This window comes from Hemitrygon akajei, chromosome 27, assembly GCF_048418815.1.
Source record: "Hemitrygon akajei chromosome 27, sHemAka1.3, whole genome shotgun sequence".
NCBI classification, from domain to species: Eukaryota; Metazoa; Chordata; class Chondrichthyes; order Myliobatiformes; family Dasyatidae; genus Hemitrygon; species Hemitrygon akajei.
Genome location: NC_133150.1, coordinates 34,017,261 through 34,044,621, shown reverse-complemented (window position 1 = coordinate 34,044,621; position 27,361 = coordinate 34,017,261). Strand labels below are relative to the sequence as shown.

The 27,361-nt window shown below is 39.4% G+C and overlaps 1 protein-coding gene across 2 annotated transcripts in view; it reads right to left on the bottom strand.

The window, feature by feature from the left end:
* The window catches only part of cttnbp2nlb (CTTNBP2 N-terminal like b), a 76,889-nt gene that overhangs the window by 28,709 nt on the left and 20,819 nt on the right, over window positions 1-27,361 (bottom strand). The gene's annotated exons all lie outside the window — the stretch shown is intronic.

Genomic DNA, 27,361 nt, shown 5'->3' with positions numbered 1-27,361 from the left:
CTGCTTGAAACACCAGGTGAAACTTCATTTTAAGCCACTTCACCAAATGATCAATTCAAGGTTCATAATGCAGTACAAGTGGTGATATATCAGCAGCAAAAGAGCAACATTTCAGTCAATAAGGTTGTAACAACAGGATTTGATCATTGTTGTCTCATGTTCTCAGTATTTTACTTTATTTGCACCATGTCTTCTTTGGCACACTGGTAGTTTATCAGTCTTAGTTTCTGTATAGTTTTTTCATGAATTCTATGGTATTTCAAGGTTCAAAGCAATTGTATTATCAAAGTACATATGTCACCATATACAACCCTGCGATTCATTTTCTTGTGTGCATACTCAATAAGTCCGCAATAAAATGATAACCATAATAGAATCAATGAAAGGCCACACCAACAGCTGGCATTTAACTTGCAAAAAACACCAATTTGTGCAAATACAAAAGGAAAGAAATAATAATAGAAATAAATAAGCAATAAATATCAAGAAAATGAGAGGAAGTATCCTGAAAAGCCAGTCCATAGGTTGTGAGAACATTCCAATGATAGGGCAAGTGAAGTTATCCCCTTTAGTTTAACAGCTTAAGGGATGAAGCTCTTGTATCTTCTTCCTGATGGCAACAGCAAGAAGAGAGCATGACCTGAGTGGTGGTGGTCCCTGATGATGAATCCTGCTTTCCTGCTACAAAGCTCCTTGTTGGTGTTCTGGATGGTGGGGAGTACTTTACCTGTGATGGACTGAGCCGTGTCCACTACATTTTGTAGGATTTTTCATTCAAGGGCTTTCATACCAGGCTGTTATGCATCCAGTTAATATACTCTCCTCCACATATCGATAGGAGTTTGTCAAAGTTTTAGATGTCATGCCAAATCATCCCACACTCCTACGGAAGTAGAGGCACTGCTGAGTTTTCTTCGTTATTGCACTTATGTGCTGGGCCCAGGACAAGTTCTCCGAAACATCGAGGAATTAAAGTTGCTGACCCTCTCCATCCCTGTTCCATGCGCACTGGCTCATGAACCTCTGGTTTCCTTCTCCTGAAGTCAATAATCAATTCCTTGGTCTTGCTGACATTAAGAGACTGTTGTTGCAGCACCACTCAGCCAGATTTGCAATCTTCCTCCTATATGCTGATTCATTACCACCTTTGATTCTGCCTGCAGCAATGGTATCATCAGGAAACTTAGATATGGTATCAGAGCTGAGAACCACACAGTCGTAGGTGTACAGCGAGTACAGCAGGGGGCTAAGCCAATGGCCTTGTGGTGCACTTGTGCTGATGGAGATTGTGAAGGAAATGTTGCAAATTTGAACTGACAGGGGCCTGCAAATGAGGAAATCGAGGATCCAATTGTACAAGGAATTATTGAGGCCAAGGTCTGAAAGCTTATTGATTAGCTTTGAAGGGATGATGGTATTAAATGCTGAGCTGACAGCATCCTGATGGATACATTTTTGCTGTACAGATATTACAGGGTTGAGTGAAAAGCTACTGAGATGGCATCTGCTATGGACCTGTTGTTCCAGTAGGCAAATTGGAGTGGATCCAAGTCGCTTCTCAGGCAGGAGTTGATATGTTTCAGTACCAGCCTCTCAAAACACTTCAGGATTGTGGATTTAAGTCCTACTGGATGATAGTCATTGAGGCAGGTTACCATGTTCTTCTTAGACACCGGTATAAGTGAAGTCCACTTGAAGCAGGTGGGTAGCTCAGACTGTGGAAGCAAGAAGTTAAAAATTTTAGTAAACACTTCAGCCAGTTGATCAGCACAGGTCTTTAGTACTTGACCGGGTACCCCATTTGGGCCAGATCCATTTGTGGGTTCACCATCCTGAAGGCTGCTCACAAATTGGCCTCAGAGACTGACATAACAGGATTATCAGGGGCTGCGGGTTCGTATTGGTTCCATGTTTTGGAGGTCAAAGCAAGCATTGAAGGCATTGAGCTCATATTGAAGCAAAGCCCTGCCACAGCTGTTGAGCAACTTTCATTGATTCAAGTTTAGTCTGGAATTGCCACTTCACCCATGAGATCGTTTTCCGGAAATTGTACTTGGACCTCTTGTAACTTTCTTGATCACCAGACTTGAATGCCTCCGACCTGCTCCTCGGCAGTTTGCAGATCACATGGTTCATCCAGGGCTTCTGGTTGGGGAAGACTCTGAATGATTTTATGGGGGACACAAGCATCTACAACTGTTTTAATAAAGTCTGTGACAGCCATGGTGTGTTCATTCAGATCCACAGAAGAGTCCTTGGACATGGTCCTGTCCACCAATTCGAAGCAATCCTGTAGGTGCTCCTCTGTCTGGCATGACCACCTCTTGGTTGTCTTAATCTCTGGAGCTTTGCTCTTTCTCCTATCTGCATGGGGGCAGAGGCCAAGGACAGCTACGTGATCAGATTTACCAAAACGTGGTCTGAGTTTCCAACTGCAGGCATTCCTTACATTAGGAAAACAGTGGTCTAGTATGTTGAGAACTCTGGTACTACTGGTTATATGCTGATGGTAAATGGGCAGGGTTTTCTTCAGACAAGTCAGATTGAAGTCCCCAACCATGATGTGAAATGAGTAAGGATGGACTGTTTCTTGCTCAGAGATGGCATCATGTAATACCTCAATGCGCTTGATTATACTTGGTTGCTGGTAGCACGTAAACTGCAGTCAGGATTATGAAGGAGAGCTCCCTAGGTAAAGAGAATGGATGGCATTTGATTGTTAGGTGTTCAAGTTCAAGGAAACAAGAGTTCAACAAAACCACCACACCAGAGTATCGCTGTGAGTTTATCATGAATCACACACCTCCTCCTTTCGTTTTGTTTTGATTCAGGGAGTTTTGTCCATCCTGTGAATCAAGAAGTCTTCAGGACTGATCATCATGTCTGGCATTAAGCAATGTTTAAATTACACATAGAACTCTACAGTTTCTCATTTCTGTCCAATATGGCAATCTTGTAATCAGTTTTGTTTTTCAGCGACTGCACATTTGCTAACAAGATGCTGGGGTATAGGAGGTCTCAATCCTGTATGTTTCAGCTTGGCTTGGAGTCCCCCACCTCTCGCCTCGTTTCTGGTCATGGCGATGAAGATTCATCCGCTTAAAGGTGCTGTTACCTGCGTGCTTGAGAATTATGTCTGCCAAGTCCTTCAGAAAATTTTAGAGTGGGGGAAAAAAGGAAAGGAGCACCATACAAAAGTTTGGGCCCCCCCTCCCCCAAGAGATTTGAGCTCTCAGATAACTTTTACCAAGGTCTCAGACCTTAATTAGCTTGATAGGGCTATGGCTTGTCACAGTCATCAGTCACCTGGAAAGGCCAGGTGATGCAAATTTCAAAGCTTTATAAAAAGCTTGACTCCTCAAACCTTGTCCCAACAATCAGCAGCCATGGAGTCCTCTAAACAGCTGCCTAGCACTATGAAAATTAAAATAAATGATGCCCACAAAGCAGGAGAAAGCTATGATAGCAAAGCGTTTTCAGGTAGCCGTTTCCTCAGTTCATAATGTAATTAAGAAATGGCAGATAACAGGAATGGTGGAGGTCAAGTTGAAGTCTGGAAGACCAAGAAAACTTTCTGAGAGAACTGCTCGTAGGATTGCTAGAAAAGCAAATCAAAACCCCCATTTGACTGCAAAACATCTTCAGGAAGATTTAGCAGACTCTGGAGTGGTGGTGCACTGTTATACTGTGTAGTGACACCTGCACAAATATGACCTTCATAAAAGAGTCATCAGAAGAAAACCTTTCCTGCATCCTCACCACAAAATTCAGCGTCAGAAGTTTGCAAAGGAACACCTAAACAAGCCTGATGCATTTTGGAAACAAGTCCTGTGGACTGATGAAATTAACAAAGAACTTTTTGGCCGCACTGAGCAAAAGTATTGTTACGTACCCTGTAACTGGGTCACTTACCAGCAAAGATAGAGAGGTCTGTTGAAGTCTGATGGTACTATTTTTAACAGTATTTATTGGTAAAAATACACAAGAATAATATCAATGCAAACATACAGATAATATACGTTGTCAATACTAACTCTAAACGTGCGGGTATAATAAGAATCAATAAGAAATAAGCTCTATCGTTGTCTAGGGGATAATGTATTGTTCGATGGCAATATAAAGGTCATTCAGTTCAGGCAGGCTTCCGCCTTTGGGGACCGCTGGGTTTTCAATTGTTGGAGGGAGGGGGAGGGGGAGGGGGAGGGGGGAGGGGGAGAGGGAGAGGGAGAGGGAGAGGGAGAGGGAGAGGGAGAGGGAGAGGGAGAGGGAGAGGGAGAGGGAGAGGGAGAGGGAGAGGGAGAGGGAGAGGGAGAGGGAGAGGGAGAGGGAGAGGGAGAGAGGGAGAGAGGGAGAGAGGGAGAGAGATATTTTGGAACTTGCCAGATTTTCCTTTATTATGATGTCGATCCTTCGAAATTTCATTGGTGACCTCTTCCTTTTAGCTAAGCTGTTCTTCCGTGGTCGGTCCCGCCAATTCCAAGGCAAATGGAAAAGGACGCACACGGGCCTCCACCGGCTGTCGCTATTAAACGCTGTCACGGGATTTCTAGCGTTTCTCCTGGTGCGTCTGAAGGGGTTGTTCCTCAGACCCTCTTTTATCCTTACTCACGGAGTCTCAGATGTCAATCAGGTTGGGATGATGCAATCCCTCAACCAGCCCACTCTGGTCATTCCCTGAGGGTTTCAATGAATAGTACAGTACTCAATACACAATTCCGTCTCCAAGAGACAATGGCCGGTATCCGTGGCTTTGTCTCTTTGAGGGCAGGACACACATTCCAAACCCTTGAGGATTCTCTCTCTCATTTCCTGGGTCCCCAGACCTGAATTAATAGCAATCTTGCGATTCTTAAAAAGGAGGGGGCTACTTTGTACCCTTCGGCCCCTCAGAGTTGTAGCACATTCGTAACAGTATGTGTGGAGAAAAAAGGGTGCAGAATTTCATGAAAAGAACACCTCTCCAACAGTTAAGCACAGGGGTAGATTGATCATGCTTTGGGCTTGTGTTGCAGCCAATGGCACGGGGAACAATTCACTGGTAGAGGGAAGAATGAATTCAATTAAATACCAGCAAATTCTGGAAGCAAACATCACACCATCTGTAAAAAAGCTGAAGTTGAAAAGAGGATGGCTTCTACAACAGGATAATGATCCTAAACACACCTCAAAATCCACAATGGACTACCCCAAGAGGCACAAGCTAAAGGTTTTGCCATGGCCCTCACATTCCCCCGAACTAAACATCATCAAAAATCTGTGGATAGACCTCAAAAGAGCAGTGCATGCAAGACAGCCCAAGAATCTCACAGAACTGGAAGCCTTTTGCAAGGAAGAATGGGCGAAAATCCCCCAAACAAGAATTGAAAGACTCTAGCTGGCTACAGTAAATGTTTACAAGCTGTGATACTTGCCAAAGGAGGTGTTACTAAGTACTGACCATGCAGAGTGCCCAAACTTTTGCTTCGGGCCCTTTTCCTTTTTTGTTATTTTGAAACTGTAAAAGATGGAAATAAAAAAGTAATCTTGCTTAAAATATTAAAGAAATGTGTCATCTTTAACTTTATGCCTTTTTGAAATCAGGTCATCTTTTACTCGCTTAGCTATTCACAGTAACAGAAATTTTGACCAGGGGTGCCCAAACTTTTGCATGCCACTGTACATACCTCGACAATCAATTTTTCTTTGACTTTGATGTTCCCTAGGCAATCATATCATATTTCACTAATGTGCTTTCACCTATTCCTGTTACCTTCAATCTGGGGACTTCTTCTCTTCGCCCCTGCAGAGTTTTTTGTTTCCATGGCAGCCATTTAATGCATTGCTGATGATCTGGCTACTACAGAGTATATGCCTCGAGGGGCAGATGCCCTTTCATGATTATTGCATCGCAAACTGTTGGCAGCTGTGCCAAGGTGAATGTGATCTTGTTGAGAGCGGGTCACATTGTAGATATTATTTTCTGGATGATTATTTTTGTGGGAAGCTGATTTGACAACATCATCAAACAGGCAAAATCCAATCTCTAAGCAAGTGCCCCTATAGAGGAAAGTAAAGGGGCAAAAACAATTCTGCAGTTGGCCTGGTGCATCCAACTGCATAAATGTCTTTCTCAGTCAACCTTAATTTACCAAAGTACAAGTTATGTACTTCAAATGTAACCAACAAAGCATAAAAGATGTTAAGTCGCTTCAGTCCAGGGCTCAGCACTGCTGTATACCAAGCCTGAGCTGACAATAAAACTAACTAAAACAAATCAATACATTTAAAAAGCCAATTATTTAAACAGCAGTGACTTCTATTTTTGCTAAATAGATTCAATAGATTTTTGCATAAAAACCGAATCAAACATATTGGGTTAGCGCAGAAAGAGGCAGGGAGCAGGGAAAAGATCAGCCATGACTTTACAGAGTGAACAGAGCAGGCATGAGTGGTCTAGCTGCCGACTTGTGTTTTGAGTTCTTATTTTGACTTGCATTGTAACAGCTCTGTAGCAGTGAACATAGAACTTGAAGATATTTTACAACAGAAACACTCTGATGTTACAGCCTGCTGAAAGAAGTGGAACTGTCAGAAGACAAAAAACATTTTATGCTCTGCTCCTTCAAATGACAGTACTGCTGGTCTCCTACGCATTTACATTTGGCATACGTTAATATCTGTCCATTTTAGTCTCCAAGTAACAATATTACTACCAGCAGCAAACACACAAAGCTTTCAAAAAATAGAAAAGTTCCTAAGTTCAGAAATAAAGAAGAATCCCCATCTTTTAAAATTTCACGACATCCAGAAGTGCTTTAACATTGAATACTCCAAAGGTGATTGAAATACAACCATATTGGTATTAGTCTATTATTGTTACATGTACTGATATAAATACAGTTCTTCATGCCATCCACATATATAATTTTAAAATGTTAGTACATTAAGGCAGTGCAAGGGAAAAGCAGTCACAATAGTGTTACACTCACAGTGAAAGGGCAGTGCAGGTAGACAATAAGGTGCAAGAGCCATGAAACGGTAGCCAGTGAGCTCAAAAATTCATCATTTACGTACAAGAAATCCATTTAATCGTTTTATAACAGCAGGACAGAAGCTATTCTTTAACCTAGTGATGTGCGTTTTCAAGCTTTTGTATCTTTCCCGAAAGAACGAGGAGGGGGTGGGAAAGAGAGAATGCCTCAGGTGGTAGAAGTCTTTGATTATATTGGCTGCTTTTCCAAGGAACAGGGAAATGCATGCATCGAGGGGAGGCTGGTTTCTCGGATGTGCTACGCTGCATCCACAATGCTCTGTAACTTCTTGCACCAGCTGTGATGCATCCAGATAGGATAGGAGGCATCAATAAAAAATAGTGAAGGACACAGAAAGGTGTTGAATATTTTTTAAGCTTTCTGAGGAATGAGAGGCAGTGGTGTGCTTTCACGGTCTCATCGTCTAGTGATTGGATCAGGACAAGCTATGGGTGGTGTTCACACCTGGGAATTTAAACTCACAACTATCTTCACTTTAACAGCACTGATACATGGGGAGAGTGTGCTCTGCCCTGCTACCTAAAGTCAATGACCAGCTCCATTGTTTTGCCGACATTAGGGAAAGGCAGTTATAATGACACCATACCATTAGGCTCTCTATCTTCTTTCTATATTCTAATTCATAATAGATATTTCCTCGTCTCTTCAAAACACCATCATGGCTTCCTTTCACTTCAGCAGAAAGAACAGGGAGTTCTAACAAGATAGTATCTGCACAGTACAATAAAGGTCAAAAAGATAATATTTACTGTAACCTTTTGCCTAAGAAATGTCTTTAAGCCTATATTGTAAGCAACATTACAGCTAGTGGTGAAGGTATTTCTGGAATGTGAGACTTAAATTGCTCAGAACAGTGAAAGTACAGAGGGGATGGACTGTGAACAAGAAGTTGAAGTTGGAACAAAGCTCCTGTGAGAGATTAAGTGTAGAACTGGAAGTGACACTATCAGGAAGGCTGTAAGTACAAGGTGTAGAGTTACCTATTTAAGCCACAGAAGCCAATAGTGGTTAACAACAGCAGAGTTGGCCAGTGGGATTTGGAATGAAATAGAATTCAGTAACAACCTTAATGAACTGAAGTGTATGAAGAGTCTTAAGTGAAGTCTATCATATAGAAAGACTGACCTCAGATGAATGGGTAGGTAAGATCAGGTTGGAGGCCTTTACACTGCAAATGGAGGGGATTTGAAGAACATGGAAAATTTTCATGATAACCTGGTCAAAGTTAAGTTTCATTTGCTTGCAATTGTTCCCTCTTAACATTACTTACTTCCCAGATATAACTGATTCAATTGACCTTTGAAGCAATCTTAACAAGCTACTCAATTGTACCAAATCACGCAGACAAAAACTGACCACCTTATTCAAGGAATTCAAGGAATCTCCTTCGCAAACAGAGGTGTGTTTTAATTGGAAGAATATTCAAGCAATAGTTGGCAATAAATCTGTCAGAACCATCTAGCTGAAGACTCGAATTCTTTCATCACTATCAAGGAAGAGTCTTCAGAAGGAATGCAACTGTGAAATATAGCTGAGAAGATGATGATCCAAGTCCTTATGTCTCCAGGTCCCAAGGCCAATATCTCCATGCCTGTTCCCTCACCCCACCCTATCCAACTCTAAATTCCAAAAAAGCAAAAATACCTTCTGCCATACACATTGAAAAAATATTTATATTATACAACTGTGCTGCCAGCTGACAAGTGATTTTGCACTTTACTTAGTAGGGTGGATACCATCATTAATGCAATGCAAGAACATACATAATTAGCTTCTTAGTTACTATTTATAATTAAATGGCTGCTGCCAGGGCTGGTCTTTAGGCAGGGCTAGGCTGGGCTGCAGCCCAGGGGCCAGAGCTGCAGAGGGGTCCAAAATAAGTAGCTATCATCATGGCGGACAAAAAAAAAATACGAGAGTGGAGCACAGAAATTAAAAAAAGAAACAAGAAAAAGAGGACCGTGAGAAAGAAGGATTAAAAAAGACATTGAAATTGATAGAATTTTTTAAACCTGTTCTCGATGACGCAGCAGTACCACCGCTGTTGTCACAGTCTGAGACCAGTGGACAAATGGAGACTTGTTCAACAGCTAGCGCTAGCACCAGCGTTAGCACAGGACCACCGTCCTTGCCACAGCCAGCAGCTAACGCTGAAGAGACAGAGAGCATGACTTTGGGATTCCCGACCTCAGAGGCCTCCGAACAACCAAGTCGGGCTGCCATTAATGTTAACGTTACCGCTACCGAGGATCCTTACAGCACCCATCTTGTTTGCTGGGGAAAGGAAACGTTAGATGATTCAGTCCGAGCATACTGGGCTAAGAAAGGGATAGAGCCCGGCCAGAATATGGATGTGGATATCAAGGCTTCGGAAAGAGTATACAAACAGCAGAGACATTTTTTCTCCAAATTTCACTTCAAATGCAAGCTCGTAAATGGTGAGTGCATGTCAAGGCAATGGCTCCTATATTCCCCTTCCACCAGCTGTGTGTTTTTTTTTTGCATGCCGCATCTTCAGTGATGGTCTTTTTGTCTCTCATTTCCATTTTACTTTCTCAGAACACACGGTTGAGAAAAATACCTAGATAAAAATGCTTTGTCATTGTTTGAGAAATAAGGCCTATGGTATGTGCAGCAATAGCTAAATAAAGATTTAAGATTGGGTACACCATACTTTACTAAGCCAGCTAAGCCTAGGTCAGTTTTTGAGTGATTTAGATGCTGTCCTTCAAACTAAGAATCTGCATTTCTTTGTCCTCTCTCTTAAGGCCTGTAAGTGTATAGCCAATGTATTGTACTCAACTGATGTCTTGGTCCACAGCTTTGATATTTAGACCAGTACGACCTTTGCTCTTGTTCTTGCCTTTTTTTGCTCGGTACAGGAGCATTTTACGGTGTTGGCAGGGGCCCATCAGGGCCTCCAGCCCAGGGGCCCTGGCACCACTAAATCCAGCCCTGGCTACTGCACCTTCTAGACAGACAGACATATTTTATTGATCCTGAGGGAAATTGGGATCCCTCACTACTTCTTCTACTACTTCTACTAGTCGAAATCAGCTTCACTAGAGAGGCACATTTAAGTATTTTCCCACTGAAGGCAGTATTGATTAGAAATTATTTGAACTGATGAAACAAAATCCAAAATACCGTAACTGTTAGTAATCAGGGGCCAAACACTAGAAATAAGCAACAGTTCTTGGTGGAATTAACTAGTTTTAGGTTGTATTCTCTGATAAATTTTTCATCACTTCAGAGAGCAATGTGAGTTATTGCCTTTTCAGACAACTAGCATCTATGGCCAAGGTTAACAAAATACTCATACTCTGTAAATGACATAGAAAAAGTCAAGGTCTGCTGCTTGGTATGACTACAACTGCCCCACAGTGTAAATAAGTGTACTTTTCACAGAACAGATATTTCTTCATATAAGTGTAATTCTGCAATTCTTCATATAAATAAGTGTAAACTGAGAAACCAGTGCCTTTAACTCAAAAGTGGCTGAACATTATACAGTTTATCAAGCTTGTGCTTTTGATTCAGCATTGTGCTTTCCTACTAAATGACCGACAACAAAGTGGAAGCATTCTTTAAACTTTAGGCAATGCTCTTTAAAACAAAATTACAGGGTAGTGGAATTTGATGATGGAAAAAATGAGGCTTGGCTGTATTTATCAGATTACAGATTTTTCAAAAGAGGCTTTCTTGCATAAGCCAAAGGTTAAAATGGGTAGCTTTATGCCCAAGAGTATTAAATCAATAGAAATTCCAATGGGCACAATTATGGAACTGTAAATTATAGTGAAGTTAATGAAGCAGAATTTGCACTTGGAAGAGAATTTCAGCCAGCAACAAATACTTTCACACAAGCTTATTACCACCTGGAATACTGTTCCCAGTGGGGAAATAATGCTAGGTTTAGCCATAGTGATCATCTACTGGCTAATTTAGTGTGTCTACTGCATACATCACCTTCGAGGCAATTTTTACAACATTCAGCATGCTAAATTTTAATGATAAAAGTAATGAATTTTCCTTAAAAAACATTTTTCAAAACACAGTATAGGAATAAATTAAACCTCTTTGCCAGTTAATGAAAGCAGCTCTGGTTTCACTTTTGAAAACAATCAAACTATAGAACTATGTATGTACACTGATATTTATTCCCTGGGGCATTCTCTATTGTGGGAACATTTAGAAATGTCTAAAGCCTGTATGCACTATTGAAACTTCTCCTGATTTCTCTTGTAGAATATATTTCTGTATGCTCCCATTGCATTTTCCAACTGGATAAATATGTAATAGCAAAATACATTAAATAGAATAACATATCATTCTGCTGTTGTTGACAGTATTCCTGGCTCCTTCAGTACTTTGTGTTTTTTTGACATAGCAAGGTACCAATTCATTAACTGAGAGCAAAGTATGAGCTGAAAATCAGACGGAAGTTTTCATGGCCTTACTAAACGCAAACCTATAATTTTTTGTAATGCAGGGTATATGACCAGGCAACTTTAAATCCACAAGACTAAGTTCCACTTTATTAATTTTTATTTTGATATACAGTGTGGAACAGGCCCTTCTGGCCTAACAAGCCGCACAGCCCAGCAGCTTAATTATTAACACTAGCCTAATCACAGGACAATTTACAATTAACCTACTAACTGCTTTGGACTATGGGAGGAAACCCACATGGTTCATGGGGAAAACATACAAAATCCTTGTAGATGGCACTGGAATTGAACTCTGAAACACCCCAAGTTGTAGTAGCACCATGCTAACTGCTATGATAACATGCAGACTTCTTGTGAGTCGACTCTGCCAGTAGAGTATAATGTAGTTGGAAATGGTGATAGAGCAATCTAAGGTAAAGATGATCCCGCCTGTGGTTTTGCAGCAGTGGATTATGTGTCTTACTTTGCGTATATATGTCCGTGCCATAAAGCTAATTGGGTTGGAACTACTGAGTTCTGGTCATATTTCCTTAAAGTTCTGATCTGCTACTTAGCAGAGGCTCGGGCCATGAGAATTAAACCACAGCAGTATTCCAGTACACAGAGACTTCGATAGGAAGGGAATGGCCGGTTCTCTTGTTAAAAGATCAGGATTTACAAAATTCTTACAGCTTTTGTGATCCTAGCTAGAGGTTATTGCTTTTTTATTGAAGTTTTGATAAAAATCTAATGATGGTTCATTCTCTGGGCCACCAAGCCAAGATACATTTGCTACCATATTGCAAGATAGAACTGATCTAGAAGATGATAGTTTGGCCTGTGCTATGCAATAAAAGAGCAAACTAATTGCTGAATGCTCAATGAAAGTTTGCTCCTGCACAACATGGCTGTATTCAGAATTTCAGGTTGTGTACTCTATATTCAATGGAACCACTGAACATGTGCTAGTCCTAGAGCGCATCATTTGAAACTGGCCGCTTTTCAACTTTACCTTGAGTCAGTCACTCTCTGGCCCTCCCTCCTTCGTAATAAAAGTGACAAGAACTTCCATCACCAAATCCCGAACTGATTATGATTCAGATCTTTTGCCACACTGATGTCTTAATCTGACCAAAGCTATGGAAACTGATGTAATTAAAAAGATTGAAACTATGCATCATGCTCTCAGTCCTCTTAAACATCAGTCTGAATCAGTTACTAAGAAATAAAGAACAATTTAACTTGTCATTCTGCTCTATTCCTTTCTCCACCATCCACATATCCTTCTCTCTGAAGCATCACTAGCAGCCACTGATTGACCTGGTTTTTCTTGTTTCATGGGGACATATATACATACATCTTGATTTACTGCACACTATTTATGAAGAACCATGTAAACGTGAACTCCATTATCATTTCTCTCATCAAAACTAATGAAGAGATAAAAGAAGATATAAAAGTGAGAAAAAGTGTACTCTGCTGTCTGTTCAGCTGTGATGGTTGATACCAGAAACATTCTGCGGGCAACTGGCAAATATTATGCTGAGGCAGGGAATGAGTTTCAATGGATTGTTAAGGTTAATTTCAATTGGACAAAATTCTAAACATTTAATCTCCATTCATTCGCTCCAACTAATTCAGTTATTCATCAAAGGAGATGCTACACTCTAAGTAGAATATTTCTCAGTTACCCGGCTTTTAATTATCAAAGAATGCAGCCTGTCAGATGATATTTATCTCCTAAAAACAGCCATCCATTTTCTCTTTGATATTCTGTACAATACAGGCTTTATCTAGATTGAGCCCGTGAAAATATATAACTATAGACTGTGGTATTAAGATACAATATGGTTCTTTTTAATCTGCAGTAGAGAAACCCAGATTTAAAGTTAAGTATTTCTTGTCAAACATGTTTTTACAATGATATTAATCGTCAGCACTATGAGGAAAGGCAGGTTTAAAATTGCTCCTTGTTGGGAATACACTGTGCGAGTTAGAAGTAATTTTATACCTTTCTTCACATTCAGAGTCTGTACTGAAAAATTTCAGTAACAAGAAAAAAGGAACTATATTCAAATATATCTTGATAATGTTGAAACTTGTTTCCGTACACAATAAGCTATTTGGGATGTGTAATCTATCACAGATCATTATCTTTTAGCCTTTCAATTTACAAGCTTGTCAGAATGTCCTTTTTACTGCTCATTGAAAGTATAGTCCTTACAAAGTCAAGAATACTCTATCTATTCTGGTTTATATCTATATCTATCATGTAATACACATGATAGCATGCATGCTAAAGTACAGTTGTACATCTCCGTAAGTATAGATCAACCAAGTCCTATCGCAAGAACACCCTAACTCCTAGTACTGTAACATGAGAATTTCTTTACTGGAAAAATAGAATAGGAATAAGATTTGGCTTTTCAAAGCTCATCAACCTTTGGCCCATGATGCTGTGCTAACCTTTATAACTACTCTGAGATAAATCTAACCCTTCCCTCCACATAGCCCTCCATTTTTCTTTCATGTACCTATCTCAGAGTGTCTTAAGTGTCCCTAACGTATCTGCCTCTACCACTACCCCTGACAATGCATTCCATGTACCTACCACTCTCTGTAATGAACCTACCTCTGACTTCTCCCTGATACTTTCCTTATAATTAAATTCGATTATTACTGATCAAGATTCTCCCAACTTAAAATTACAGCTATATTGATTCCAAAAGGGGTAGAGATAGTAAGCAGAGTTCCAAATTTGTATCAATCTACATTGGCATTTTTGATTTTAATATTATGCCAATGCCCCAGATTCCAAACCTGGAGAAAAGAATCTGTGACTTAATTGTATTAATGTATTATTTAAAATAAAATCTCAGTTAGACTACCTTTGATCCAAATTAACAAAAAGACCAGAACTAAACTTTTTCAGCCTTGCCATAAAAAAAACTTACCTGTCGTACTCTGCAAGACCACCAATACCTTTCCTGTTGTACTCAAGTATGAAGGTAATTGACCAGATGAGGCCTGGTAGCAAATACAGTACGACACAACTTCCTTATTTATCTATATAATCCCCTTGACAGTAGGATTAAAATTCTCAGGTTTTCATCTTGCTTTTTAGTATTTGGTCCTGATGAAGGGTCTCAACTTGAAATGTCGACTGTTCAAACCTCTCTATTGATGCTGCCTGAACTGCTGAGTTCCTCCAGTATTTTATGTTTGTTCCTTTGGACTCCCACCACCCCCAGAATCCCCTGGCCCTGATGAAGGGTCTCATCCCAAAACATTGGCTGTTCATTCCTCCCCATGGATGCTACCTGACCTGCTGAGCTTCCCCAGCATTCTATTTTTGTTCCTCTGGATTTCCAGCATATGCAGGATCTCGTGTGTTTATGCTTTTTAGTAGTTGTGTGTTAATTTTTCGTAATCAGTGCAATGGGATTTTAAGGGATACCATAGGATATGCCAGGAGGAGTAACTGCAGGACATTCTGTAGATAATATATAAGTGAGTGTGCTGGTGGAGGGATTGAATATATGATGTAGTGAATATAACAATTATTCTGGATGGTGTTGAACCATAAGTATTGCTACAGTTGCAGGTAAGTGGACAATATTCCTTCACACTCCTAATGGCTGTCAGGAGAAGGGAGGAGGGTCACTCACTACAGGAAGACCATCTTCTGGTCCACTCTAGTAGACTATTTTTGGAAGGTGAAGGACAACCTCTTCATATTCCTTTAACATAAGCACGGACAACCATGCTGCAGTTCACAAAGAGAACCACATATGCTCTATGATAGTATTTCTAATTCTTGGTCTATGACTACGATATCATTCGATTCAGTTTTCTTCAGGAAAGTGCTATAAAATGAAAAGACCAGATAGTCTTAGAATGGCCAGTAATTTCAATTCAAGTACAATGAAAATGAAGTTGAAGGGATTTTGGCAAGAACAAGGATGGCCTCAATTACAAGCTGGCTTCAGGAAAATATCTACCATCAGCCGCCCCCCCCCCCCCCCCCACCCATCACCTCTCTCTGGAACCTCTCCTCCTTCCCTTCCTCTCATGGTCTAATTCCCTTCTACCACATTCCTTTTTCAACCCCTTCCCTTTTCTACCTACCACCTCCCAGCTTCCCACTTCATCTCCCACACCCCCGTTCACCCACCTCCCCCCTCCTCCTTATTCTGGCTTCTTTCCCCTTCCTTTCCAGTCCTGATGAAGTGTTTTTGCCAGAAACATCAACTGTTTATTCCGTTCCATGGATGCTGCCTGACCTATGGAGTTCCTCTAGTATTTTGTGTACTGCTCTGGATATCTAGTATCTGCAGAACCTCTTGTGTTTATGCCACAGGATAATTAACTATTCTAAAAAAATGGATAAAATTGAATACATTTCAACACAAAGATGAAAGATTTCAATGAAAAATTCTATCCAATCTGCCATTTTTATTTTATTTAGAAAAATCAGCTTCACCATATTCAGATTAATGGCTTATCTGAGCTTCCCATCATCTTTTAAATACTTTTTCTTTGACCTTCCTGAAATGTTGTTTGCATGAGCCAGTAAATAAAACAAAGAAGGCTCAGTGCAGAATTTCCTCCCATTTATTACGCAGACAACACAGCAGCAAGATATTCAGCCACTCCTTTTTGTGTGGCTCCAGAGCAAATGACCTTTGTAATTGTAACTGAGTCACTGGAATTCTACCGCCCAAACCATAACCACCACCAGAGTCACCTTCTGTTCCCAACCCCCCACTCAAAACTCTTATTTGAACGTGCTCATGCCAAACCAAGAGGAAGACAGGAAGAAAAACATTCATAATTAACCATTGTTTCAAGAGTCAAAATTTCTTACATAGGACTGGTTCATGGCTCCAGAACTTCCAAGGAAGTCTGTTCGTATATATCACAATGTGTGTTGCTGTTTTCCTAGTGGAGAGCCAGTCAGATAGCATCCTCTGTAAACCTGCTGTAGCAGCAGGCAAATTGCAACCCATACAGGTCCTTTCTCATTCAGGAGCTAATTCAAGTCGTGACCAAACTCCCAAAGCACTTCATCTCAGTATCCAGTATTCACTTCATCTCAGCTGCCCGACCTGTTGAGTTCCTCCAATGTGTTGCTTTGACCACAGCATCTGCAGTGTATTTTGTGTTTACTTCATCTCAGTAGATGTGAGTGCGACTGGGTGATAGAGATTGAGACAGCTCATCCTGTTTTACTTGGGCACTGGTATAATTTGTGTCCTTTTGAAGCAGGTAAGAATCTCAGACTGCAGCAGTGAGCAGCTGAACACTCCAGCTAGTGGGCCAACACAAGTTTCTCGTACCTTGCCAGGTATGCAATCGGGCCTGACACTTTGCGAGGGTTCACTCTCTTGAAAGATGTTCTGATGACAACTTCAAAGACAGATTATAAAGTCTCCCGGTGTAGTTTTATTCTCTTGTTCAAAGCATGCATAAAAGGCACTGAACTCATCCAAAACTCAAAAAAAAATCTAAATTCCATGGTGAATAAGATCCTTTCAGAGCAGGTATTATTGCTTAGGAGGAGCTGGACTAAAATTATCACTGATGCTTAAAACAAAAAAAAACAGCCTCTAAATCAAGGTATTGTCAATCCTCTAGCCAAGCTATATGATACTTCCCCATCTAGGAGATGCATTTTGGAATTAATTTCCACTGAACAAGTTTATGGCAATCATCATTTAGTCACGTTTTCTGAACCTATAGCTATTATTAGTTTAATCATTATGTTTGCTTAAAATGGATCTCTTAAATCATTTTTGGGAACTCATATTCTCAAAGTGGTCTCTTTGATTTACTGTCGTGTTATCTGCAGAGCCTAAGATGTACATTTTTTTTCTTTAGCTAAAACACCAAAAGGGCTTGGCAAGCTTTAATAAATCTTGTCATCTGATTATTTTGCATGCTTAATTTATTACTCATTGACTTCATGGAATGTATCTTCAGAAATATATCTATTCAATTTTAGCACAATCAATATCTTGAAGCTACTTAACAACACAGGACAGTTTAGCCCATGCATGTAAATTATATTAAAGTTTGACAACAATCCAAAAAAAAAATGAAGCAACATTGAGGGACACTTTTTTAAATGGATATAGAACCTCCAAAGTTACACATGGCTGCACTGCCATTAAAGCAAAAAATGATTCATAAAAGAGAGTAGTAGGTGGGCTCTTTTCCAGTATATTTTAGGTGCATTTCATACTCCTTTGTTCTGACCTTGTTTTTCGGAGCCAAGCTCACTATATATTTTAAACAAATGTGTAGTGTAGGCCTCCGTTAGTCTTGATAGACCATGGATTTGCACCTTGGAAAGTTTCCAGGGCGCAAAGCTTGGGCAAGGTTTTTTTTTTTAAAATGGAAGACCAGCAGTTGCCCAAGCTGCAAGTCTCCCCTCTCCACACCACTGATGTTGTCCAAGGGAAGGGCATTAGAAACAAATGTTCAGTTCTTCTTGCAAAATTACAGAACATATTAACAGTTGGCCCAACAAGCCTATCCCACATTATGTAGAAGAGAATCTCACAATCCGTGGTCATCCTGAAAGGTCCTAAAACTGAAGTGCAGTTATGCAAGAAAAACAATTTGCAAGAAACAAGTCTCTACAACTGGTAACATGATAATAACTGAAAAATCTATTTTAGTTATGTTGAACAAAGGATAGATACTAGCTAAGACACCAAGGATAATCTTCCTTTCTAAAAAAATGCCCCAACACCTTTAGTGTGAACTGAGAGGATAGATAAAGCTTCAGGCTAACAGCATGTTTTCCCATTATCGAGGAAATCTTCAAAACGCAATGCCTAAAGAAGGCAGTTTCCACCATTAAGGACCCTCACCACCCAGGACATACCTTGTTCTCATTACTACCATCAGAGAGGAGGTACAGGAGCTTGAAGACAGACATTCAATGTTTTAGGAACAACTTCTTTCTCTCCATCATCAGATTTCTAATCAATGCATGAACCCATGAACACGGCCTCACTATTTTATTCTATTTTTGCACTACTTATATAATTTTTTTATAATTCTTATTGTAACTTATAGCAAAACATGTATCAAGTATACTGCTATCATAAACATCAAATTTCACAATATACAGTATGTCAGTGATAATAAACTCGATTCTGAGATTTTAAATGTCCACTTTTTGATTCAATCTTTAAAAAGGATGTCAAAGTCTTGGAGGTGTAGACAAGATTTATCAGATAACTGAAAAGAATCTGGAGAGATTTTATTTTAAATGCAGTATTCTTTGATGCTGGAAGTCTTCTGTAAAAGATGAAAACAGCACTAATGATAGCTTTCAGAAAGGTGTGGATATAGACATGGAAAGGAGAAAAAAATAAAAATAATTACAGGTTAATGAAAAGCAGGAGGAAAACTAACTGAACAGGTATTTCAAAGGATTGGTGATGTTAATGGCTTCTTATTAGTGCTGGGATTGAATTACATAATATTAAGAGGCCAGGTCATCAGTGAAATGTTTACAGAAACATTGACAACCTTAAGTGGTTCATGATATTGAACTTCACACACTATACTATAGTTTTTCAAACTTAAAAATATATCTCTTAAGAAAACAAATTCAGATAAAATGCACTAGAATTTAGATAACATTGAGATACTAAGTTAAAGTAATAGTTGAAATATGCTTTTAATACATTTTATAAAGGCAATAATTTAATCATTAATATTCACGAAAGGTGGAGAATTGCCAAACTCAACTTTCATTCCAATATTAACAATGATGAGCTAATTATTTCAGTAATTTTTGCACAGGTATTAAGAAGATTGCTGTATAGTTGTCTTGTATTAACAAATTAGTCCAATTATTACTTCAACTGAATTACATTCTAAATTAATCAGTCTTTCACACAATAAAGATGCACAATGTTTTTCATATCTATTTTACTCTATAGATCACCTGACTATGCACACAATTATTTAATGTGATTAGCATGATTATTGGCTTTCCACTGCCAATTTAAGATTTTGCCTTTGTTTAGGTCTAGTTATATTGTGTTATATTTACTATTGTTAATTCCCACTGACCAGAGAATTATAAAGCAGGGAAATAGGCCTTTTGGCCCAACCAGTGTAAGCTGACCAATTTGCCAACCTGTGAGAGTCATATTTGCCTACATTTGGCCTAAATCCCTCTAAACCCTTCCATTGCAAGTTATTTTTCTAAAACTATTAGAGATTTTTGTAAAATGTTTGAAATTTATTTCCATACTTTATACTTTCATAGTGGATTAACCTTGTTATTTTATAGTGCAGTTCACACTACTGGTAAATAACTGCTTTGAAAACTACTGTGTATCCTTTTTCATGATAGGAGGTTTTGCAAAGCTTATAAATATTTTTGCAGTTTTATTTTAAATTAAATGACACAGCATGAACAATTACACAGTTGAAGAAATGTTTGGAACACTAATAATGGGAACTATGTGAATTGCTGCGGCTGAATTTAATTATACAACTGCTATATCAGTAATGCAATAGTTAAAATTTCTAGGGTATTGTGCAAGATGGATTTCGGTAGGACGCAAAGAGTCCTTGTTAAATTTTTGTGAATTTTGCTTTAAGTTGATTCCCCATAAAAGTTTTCATGTTTTATTGTTTTACAACATTGAATCACAGTGGATTTAATTTGTCTTTTTTGACACGATCAACAGAAGAAGATTTTTTCTGTGTCAAAGAGAAAACAGTTTTCTGCAAAGTGATCTAAATTAATTACAAATATAAAGCATAACTGATTGCATAAGTATTCACCCCCTTTAATTTGAACACCAAATCATCACTGGTTTAGCCAACTGTTTTTCAAAGTCACATAATTAGTTAAATGGAGATCACCGTGTGTAGTGAAGATGTCTCAAATGATTGAAGTAAAAAAAAACTGTATCTGGAAGGTCCAACTGCTGGTGAGTCACTATGAAGACAAAAGAACAGTCCAAGCAACTATGTGAAAATGATATTGAAAAGCAAAGTCAGGAAATGGATACAACAAAATTTCCAAGTCACTGAATATTCCTTGGTGTACAGTTAAGTCAACCGTCAAGAAATGGAAAGAATATGGCACAACTGTAAATCTGCCTGCAGCAGGCCATCCTCGAAAAAATGAGTGACCATGTAAGAAGGGGACTAGTGAGGGAGGCCAACAAGAGACCTATGACAGCTCTGGAGGAGACACAAGCTTCAGTGGCTGAGACGGGAGAGACTGCGCATACAGCAACTGTTGCCAGGGAGTTTCACCAGTCACGACTTTAAGGGAGAGTGGCAAAGAGAAAGCCACTGTTGAAAAAAAAACTCACATGAAATCTTGGGTAGAGTTTGCCAGAACATAATCAAAAACACATCATCTGTACCGTGAGGCCTGGTGGTAGTTGCATCATGCTGTGGGGATGCTTCACTGCAGCAGGTTCTGGAAGGCTTGTGAAGGTCGAGGGTAAAATGAATGCAGCAAAATACAGGGAAATCCTGGAGGAAAACCTGATGCAGGCTGCAAGTGAACTGTGACTTAAGAGAAGATTTGTTTTCCAGCAAAGCAATGACCCCAAGCATAAAGCCAAAGTTACACAGGAATGGCTCATGTCCTGGAGTGGCCAAGTCAGAGTCCAGCCTCAATCCAACAGAGTATTTGTGGCTGGACTTGGAAAGGGACGTTCATTCATGATCCCCATATAATTTGACAGAGCTTGAGCAATTTTGTAAAGAAGAATGGGGAAAAATTGCAGTGTCCAGATGTGCAAAGCTGATATAGACTGATCCACACAGACTCAAGGCAGTAATTTCTGCCAAAGATGCATCTACGAAATACTGACTTGAAAGGGTTGAATATGAGAACATAGAATAGTACAGCACATTACAGGCCCTTCGGCCCACAATGTTGTGCCGACCCTCAAACCCTGCCTCCCATATAACCCCCCATCTTAAATTCCTCCATATAACTGTTTAGTAGTCTCTTAAACTTCACTAGTGTATCTGCCTCCAACACTGACTCAGGCAGTGCATTCCACGCACCAACCACTCTCCGAGTGCAAAACCTTCCTCTAATATCCCCCTTGAACTCCCCCCCCCTTACCTTAAAACCATGTCCTCTTGAACTGAGCAGTGGTGCCCTGGGGAAGAGGCGCTGGCTGTCCACTCTGTCTATTCCTCTTAATATCTTGTACACCTCTATCATGTCTCCAATGCAATCAATTATTTTGATTTTATATTCGTAATTAATTTAATCACTTTGTAGACATCTGCTTTACTTTGACACAAAAGTCTTTTTCTGTTGATCAGTGTCAAAAAAGTCAAATTAAATCCAATGTGATTCAATTCTGTAAAAACGATAAAACATGAAAACTTCTGGTGGGGGGGTTGGGGGTGAATACTCTTTATAGGCACTGTATTATTAAAATTTTTTGCTTTTCAATTAATGTTAAAATCATCTATTTTTGGCCTTTGCTTTTAGCTGCATACAAGTACAACTTTGCTCAGTTAATTGCATCAAAAGCTTTTGTTTTTTTAAATATACCCCTTCAGTTCTTAGGCAGTTATCAAAGAGGTGAACAGTACCTGGCAAAAAAAAAACAGATCTGTCAACATGTATAATTAACATCAAGCTATGTAACATCAAGAACAGTGTATGCTAGTATAATCCTACAATGAACTTACTGCAAAATGTAGTATACGAGCTGTTTGAAGTTTGAAAATGCTGGAAGCTGCTCCCTGTCATTCAATGGGTCAGGCAGATCATGTAAATACAATAGGTCTGATTTTTCATTACAACTGAGTGAAACTGCTGACAGACACAGACTAGCTATGGTGACTTAATTAATGTAACATTTGTTTATATATGCAAAATATGAAACAGAGTTGCTACTTTTTCCATTGAGTTAGCATATTCAGATAAGCTCATAACTCTCAAAATTTTTACTAACATTGGCTAACATCAATAACTAAGTGGTGATTTTTATTTGTTCCAACTGAACCTTCATCTAACAATTTAATGCCAAAAATTATTATTTTTTGACTGAAAACCTACAGTTACTCAAGACTGCAGAATGCTTCTTCTAGTTTTGCCAGTTTTGGGGAACCCACATGACTGCATTCAACAGCCTGATTTAAATTCCTTAATGGCAATGTGACATCACAAGAAGCAAGACTGTAAAAATGCACTCCCCATTTTGTTTGCATTCTTCTCCCCTCTCCCCTCTCCCCTCTCCCCTCATGCTAGTTAATACAGAGTCTGCCTCCACTTGTTGGGGAAATTACCTTTTTTGGTTATCTGGCTGAGGAATCCACATTGCCATGTCTAAAATGTACAGCAGAACTATTGAAGGTAACAATAAACATTTAAAATGTTTTATTGCAAATAGTCTTGCATTATCTAAAAGGGCCTTCATTTTTTTGTTTCAATTAATACTATACTAATTTGTTCTTCTAATTTGAGTGAAAGCTTTAACCAAAATAAGCCTGGAATACGTAATTTTGATTAACAATCTTTTATGATTCTGAAGGGTGTTGCATTGTATTACACTTTGAATAGATAATTGGACCAAGGAAGACTTTTATCTGCTCACATAAACAAAAATGCTTTCATTGTATTAGTCAAAGAGCAAAGAATTCTCCTGCTGTTCTACCCAACATACCTTGTTCAAGCAACAGCACTGAAGAAAATGAACTAGTCAGTGTACCATCGACAATTAATTGACTCTGTCTTTATGATCGACATCACACTTTCGATCCAAAGCTTTTAAAGAGACTTTTAAAAGTTTTATTTTCTTTTGGAGTATTTAAATGGGCACTTACACTCAGTGGCCACTTTATTATGTACACCTGCTCATTAATGCAAATATCTAATCAACCAATCAAATGGCAGCAACTCAATACATAAAAATGTGGAAGAAATGTGATCAAAGTGACTTTGACCATGGAATGATTGTTGGTGTCTGATGGGGTGGCTTGAGTATCTCAGAATCTGCTGATCTCCTGGGATTTCATACAGTCTCTAGAATTTACCGAGAATGGTGTGAGAGACAAAAACCTTCCAGGGAACAGCAGCAGTTCTATAGGTGAAAATGCTTTATTAATGAGATGTCAGAGGAGAATGGCCAGACTGGTTCAATCTGACAGCAAATGTGGAAGAAATATGAAAAATATTTCAAAATAAACATGTGTTACAATAGTAGTGAGCAGAAGGGCATCTCTGAACGCGCAACACGTCAAACCTTGACATGGATGTCCTACAGCAGTAGAAGACCACTGGCATACACTCAGTGGCCACTTTGTTAGGTGCAGGAGTTACCTAATACTGAGTATATATTATTTGTTCACTGCTCTACTATTGCTCATGTAATCCTTTTGCTCAAGCCAAAGTCGTTGATTATTTTCCGTAGCATAACCTTTGGAAGGAAATGATGAAGTATTTACATTCCAGAGTTTGATTTCAACTAAACATGTTCCCCCCCCCCCCCCCCCAACTTTGTCCTTAAAACTTATCCTTATAAAGTCAGTTGAAACACTTCAAACATAACTTGTGCATTAGGAAATTATTTGGATAACTGATAACAGGTTATTTATTTTTTAAGACAATATTCATCACACACTGAACAAATAAATTTTGTTTATTCAAACATTCAGAGAGATTGGTTTATTGTAATAATCTTAATTTCATCTTTCCTTTGAGATAGAAGTCTTTGCTATAGTGGTAGCATACTGCTCCCATTTATATCATTTTATATTTAAATTTTGTGAGTGATATATTCCTCCTCTCTTTATAGCTACTGCTACTTCACAAGCCCCATTTTCCATTAACCACATTTGTAAGTGACCATTCCTCTCATTCAGCCTAAACCCTGTACATTGTGAGACAGTTCTGCCATTAAGCCCATCACATTTTTGAGTATAGGATCTCTAAATGCTTAAATTTTGGCAGAACCTCCTGGAAAGCAAACATAGTGTGAATACATTGGGTTAGAATTACCTGCTGGAAGTCAAATCCATTGTTAAATGTTTGAATTTGTTCATGCTAAATAGTTTCTTCCCCATTTTGGCATTTAGCCTCTTTAGCTTTGCTGGAGGTTACATCTTTGCTTATAAGATTTTTTTTTAAAACTGGCCTTCTGGTCCAACTTTTGTCCAGCTATACAGTCCAAATATTTGCAATTGCTCCACAGAAAAAAACCCAGAAACAAATACTTATTTCACAATGTGCACTCATTTATAAAATCCAACTTCCTTTCACAAGCCTGACTGCACAACCTACATAGAGTGTAATTGATGCAAAGATCCGTCAAACTGCAAGCTGTGTCACACTCTTCCCGCTATCAACGACAGACCAGATGTTGCTCTGTTTAACTTCAGATGTCCTCATCTTTATAATGTTTCATTGGTGGATCCCATTCCAAGAAGGGTGTGAACTGGTAGCTGCTCCTGCTATTGGTCATTTTGCATTTTGCCTAATAATGTGGCCACTGAGTATATAGTCATGATCTTCTGCTGTTGTAGCCTATTCACTTCATGGTTTAATGTGCTGTGCATTCACAGATGCTCCTCTGCACACCACTGTTGTAATGTGTGGTTATTTGAGTTACTGTCACCTTCCTGTTGGCTTGAACCAGTCTGGCCATTCTCTTCTGCCCTCAATGTTCAAAGTAAAATTATCAAAAACAACCCAGAGATTTACTTTCTTGCAGGAATACACAGTAAATCTAAAAAACACAATAGAATTAATGAAAGTCTGCACCCAACAGGACAGACAAACAACTAGTGTGCGAAAGTCAACAAACTGCAAAACAAAAGAGGAAAATATAAATAAATAATAAATATGAGAACAGGAGATGAAGAGTCCGTAGATTGTGGGAACAGTTCAGTAACGGGGCAAGTGAAGTAGAGTGAATTTAAACCCTCTGGTTGGTAATAAGTGACCTTGAACTTGGTGGTGTGAGTCCTGAGACTTCTGTACCTTCTTTGTGATAGTAGTAGTGAGAAAAGAGCATGACCTGAATCGTAGGGGTCCCCGATGATGCATGCTGCTTTCCTGCGACAACACTATGTAAACATGCACAATGCAGCCAGATTTTTAATCTCCCTCCTAGATGCTGATTTCTCATCACCTTTGATTTGGCTAAAGACAGTGGTGTCATCAATAAACTTAGATATGGCATTGGAGCTGTGCTTAGCTTCACAGTCATAAGTGTGTAGAGAAGGGGACTAAACATGTAGCCTTGTGGTGCACCTGTGCTGTTGGAAATCGTGGAGGAGATGTTGTTGCCAATCTGAACTGACTAGGGTCTGCAAGTGAGGAAATTGAGGATCCAACTGGACAAGGAGGTATTGAGGCAAAGGACTTGAAGCTTATTGATTAGGTTTGAGGAGATGATTCTACTGAATGCCAAGCTGTAGTTGATAAAGACCATCCTGACGTATGCATCTTTGCTATCTAGATTTTCCAAAGTTGAGTGACAAGCCAATGATACAACATCTGATGTGGATCTGTTGTGCCACTAGGCTAATTTGAGCGGATCCAAACAGCTTTTCAGGCAGGAGCTGGTAGTTTTCATCACAAATTTCTCAAAGTACTTTATCACAGTGGATGTAAGTGCCACTGGATGAGTCATTGAGACAGTTAGTATGTTCTTCTTGGGCAGCTGTATGATGGAGTCTGCTTGAAGCAAAAAGTTATAGACGTCGGTGAACATTCCAGCCAGCTGATCAGTTACTCCATCTGGGCCAGATGCTTTCAGCGGGCTCACCCTCCTGAAGGATGCTCTCATGTTCGCCTCAGAGACTGAATACCCAGTGTCACCATGTTTTGACGGCATAGAAGGCATTGAGCTTGGCTTCACTTTTGTAACAATTAATTGCATTTAGGCCCTGCCACAGCTATTGTACAATCTTCAGTGATTCAAGTTTGGTATGAAATTACCATTTCACACATAAGAGATATTTCCTAAGATCATACCTGGACCTCTTGTATCTTACTTGGTTGTCAGACCTGAATGCCACTGATCTGACACTCAGCTGAGTATGGGTCGCATGGTTCATCCTGAACTTCAGGTTGGGGAAGACTGAATGACTTTGTAGGGAAACACTCGTTTATGTCTTTTTTTAAAAAAAAATGAAGTCTGTGACAACTGTGGTATATTCATTCAGCTCCTTTGAGTTATTGAACACATCCCAGTCCACCTGCTCAAAGCAATCTCATAGCTCCTCCTGTCTCCTGCGACCACCTCTTTGTTGTCTTTATCCCTGGAGCCTTACTCTTAGCCTCTGCCTCAATATAGGTAAGAGGACAGCCAAGTGATCAGATTTCCCGAAATCTGGTCTAGGCATGGAACAGTAGACACTCCTTATTACAATATAGCAGTGGTGAAGTATACTGTGACCGTTAGTGCTGCAGGTTATATGCTGATGATAATTGGGCAGAGATTTCTTCAAACAAGTCTGCTTGCAGTCTCTGACTATGATTTGAAATGCATTGAGGGGGTGGCTGTTTCTTGTTCACTGATGGCAGCATGCAATATGTTGAGTGCCTGTTTAATCCCTCTCATTAACAAGGCATTTTCATCCACAAAACTGCCACTCACTGGATACTTTTTATACCATTCTCTGTAAACTCCAGAGACTGTTGTGCACTCAAACCACCCTATCTGGCCCCAACAGTCATTTAGATCACAGTTTCCCCCCCATTCTAATGTTTGGTCTGAACAACAATTGAACCTCTTGACCATGCTATTATGCTTTGAGTTGCTGCCACATGATTGGCTGATCAGATCCTGCATCAACAAGCATAGGTACACCTAACTTACGTTTTTAAATCTATCAAACTACCCTTTATTAGATGCATTTCCATGCAACTATTCT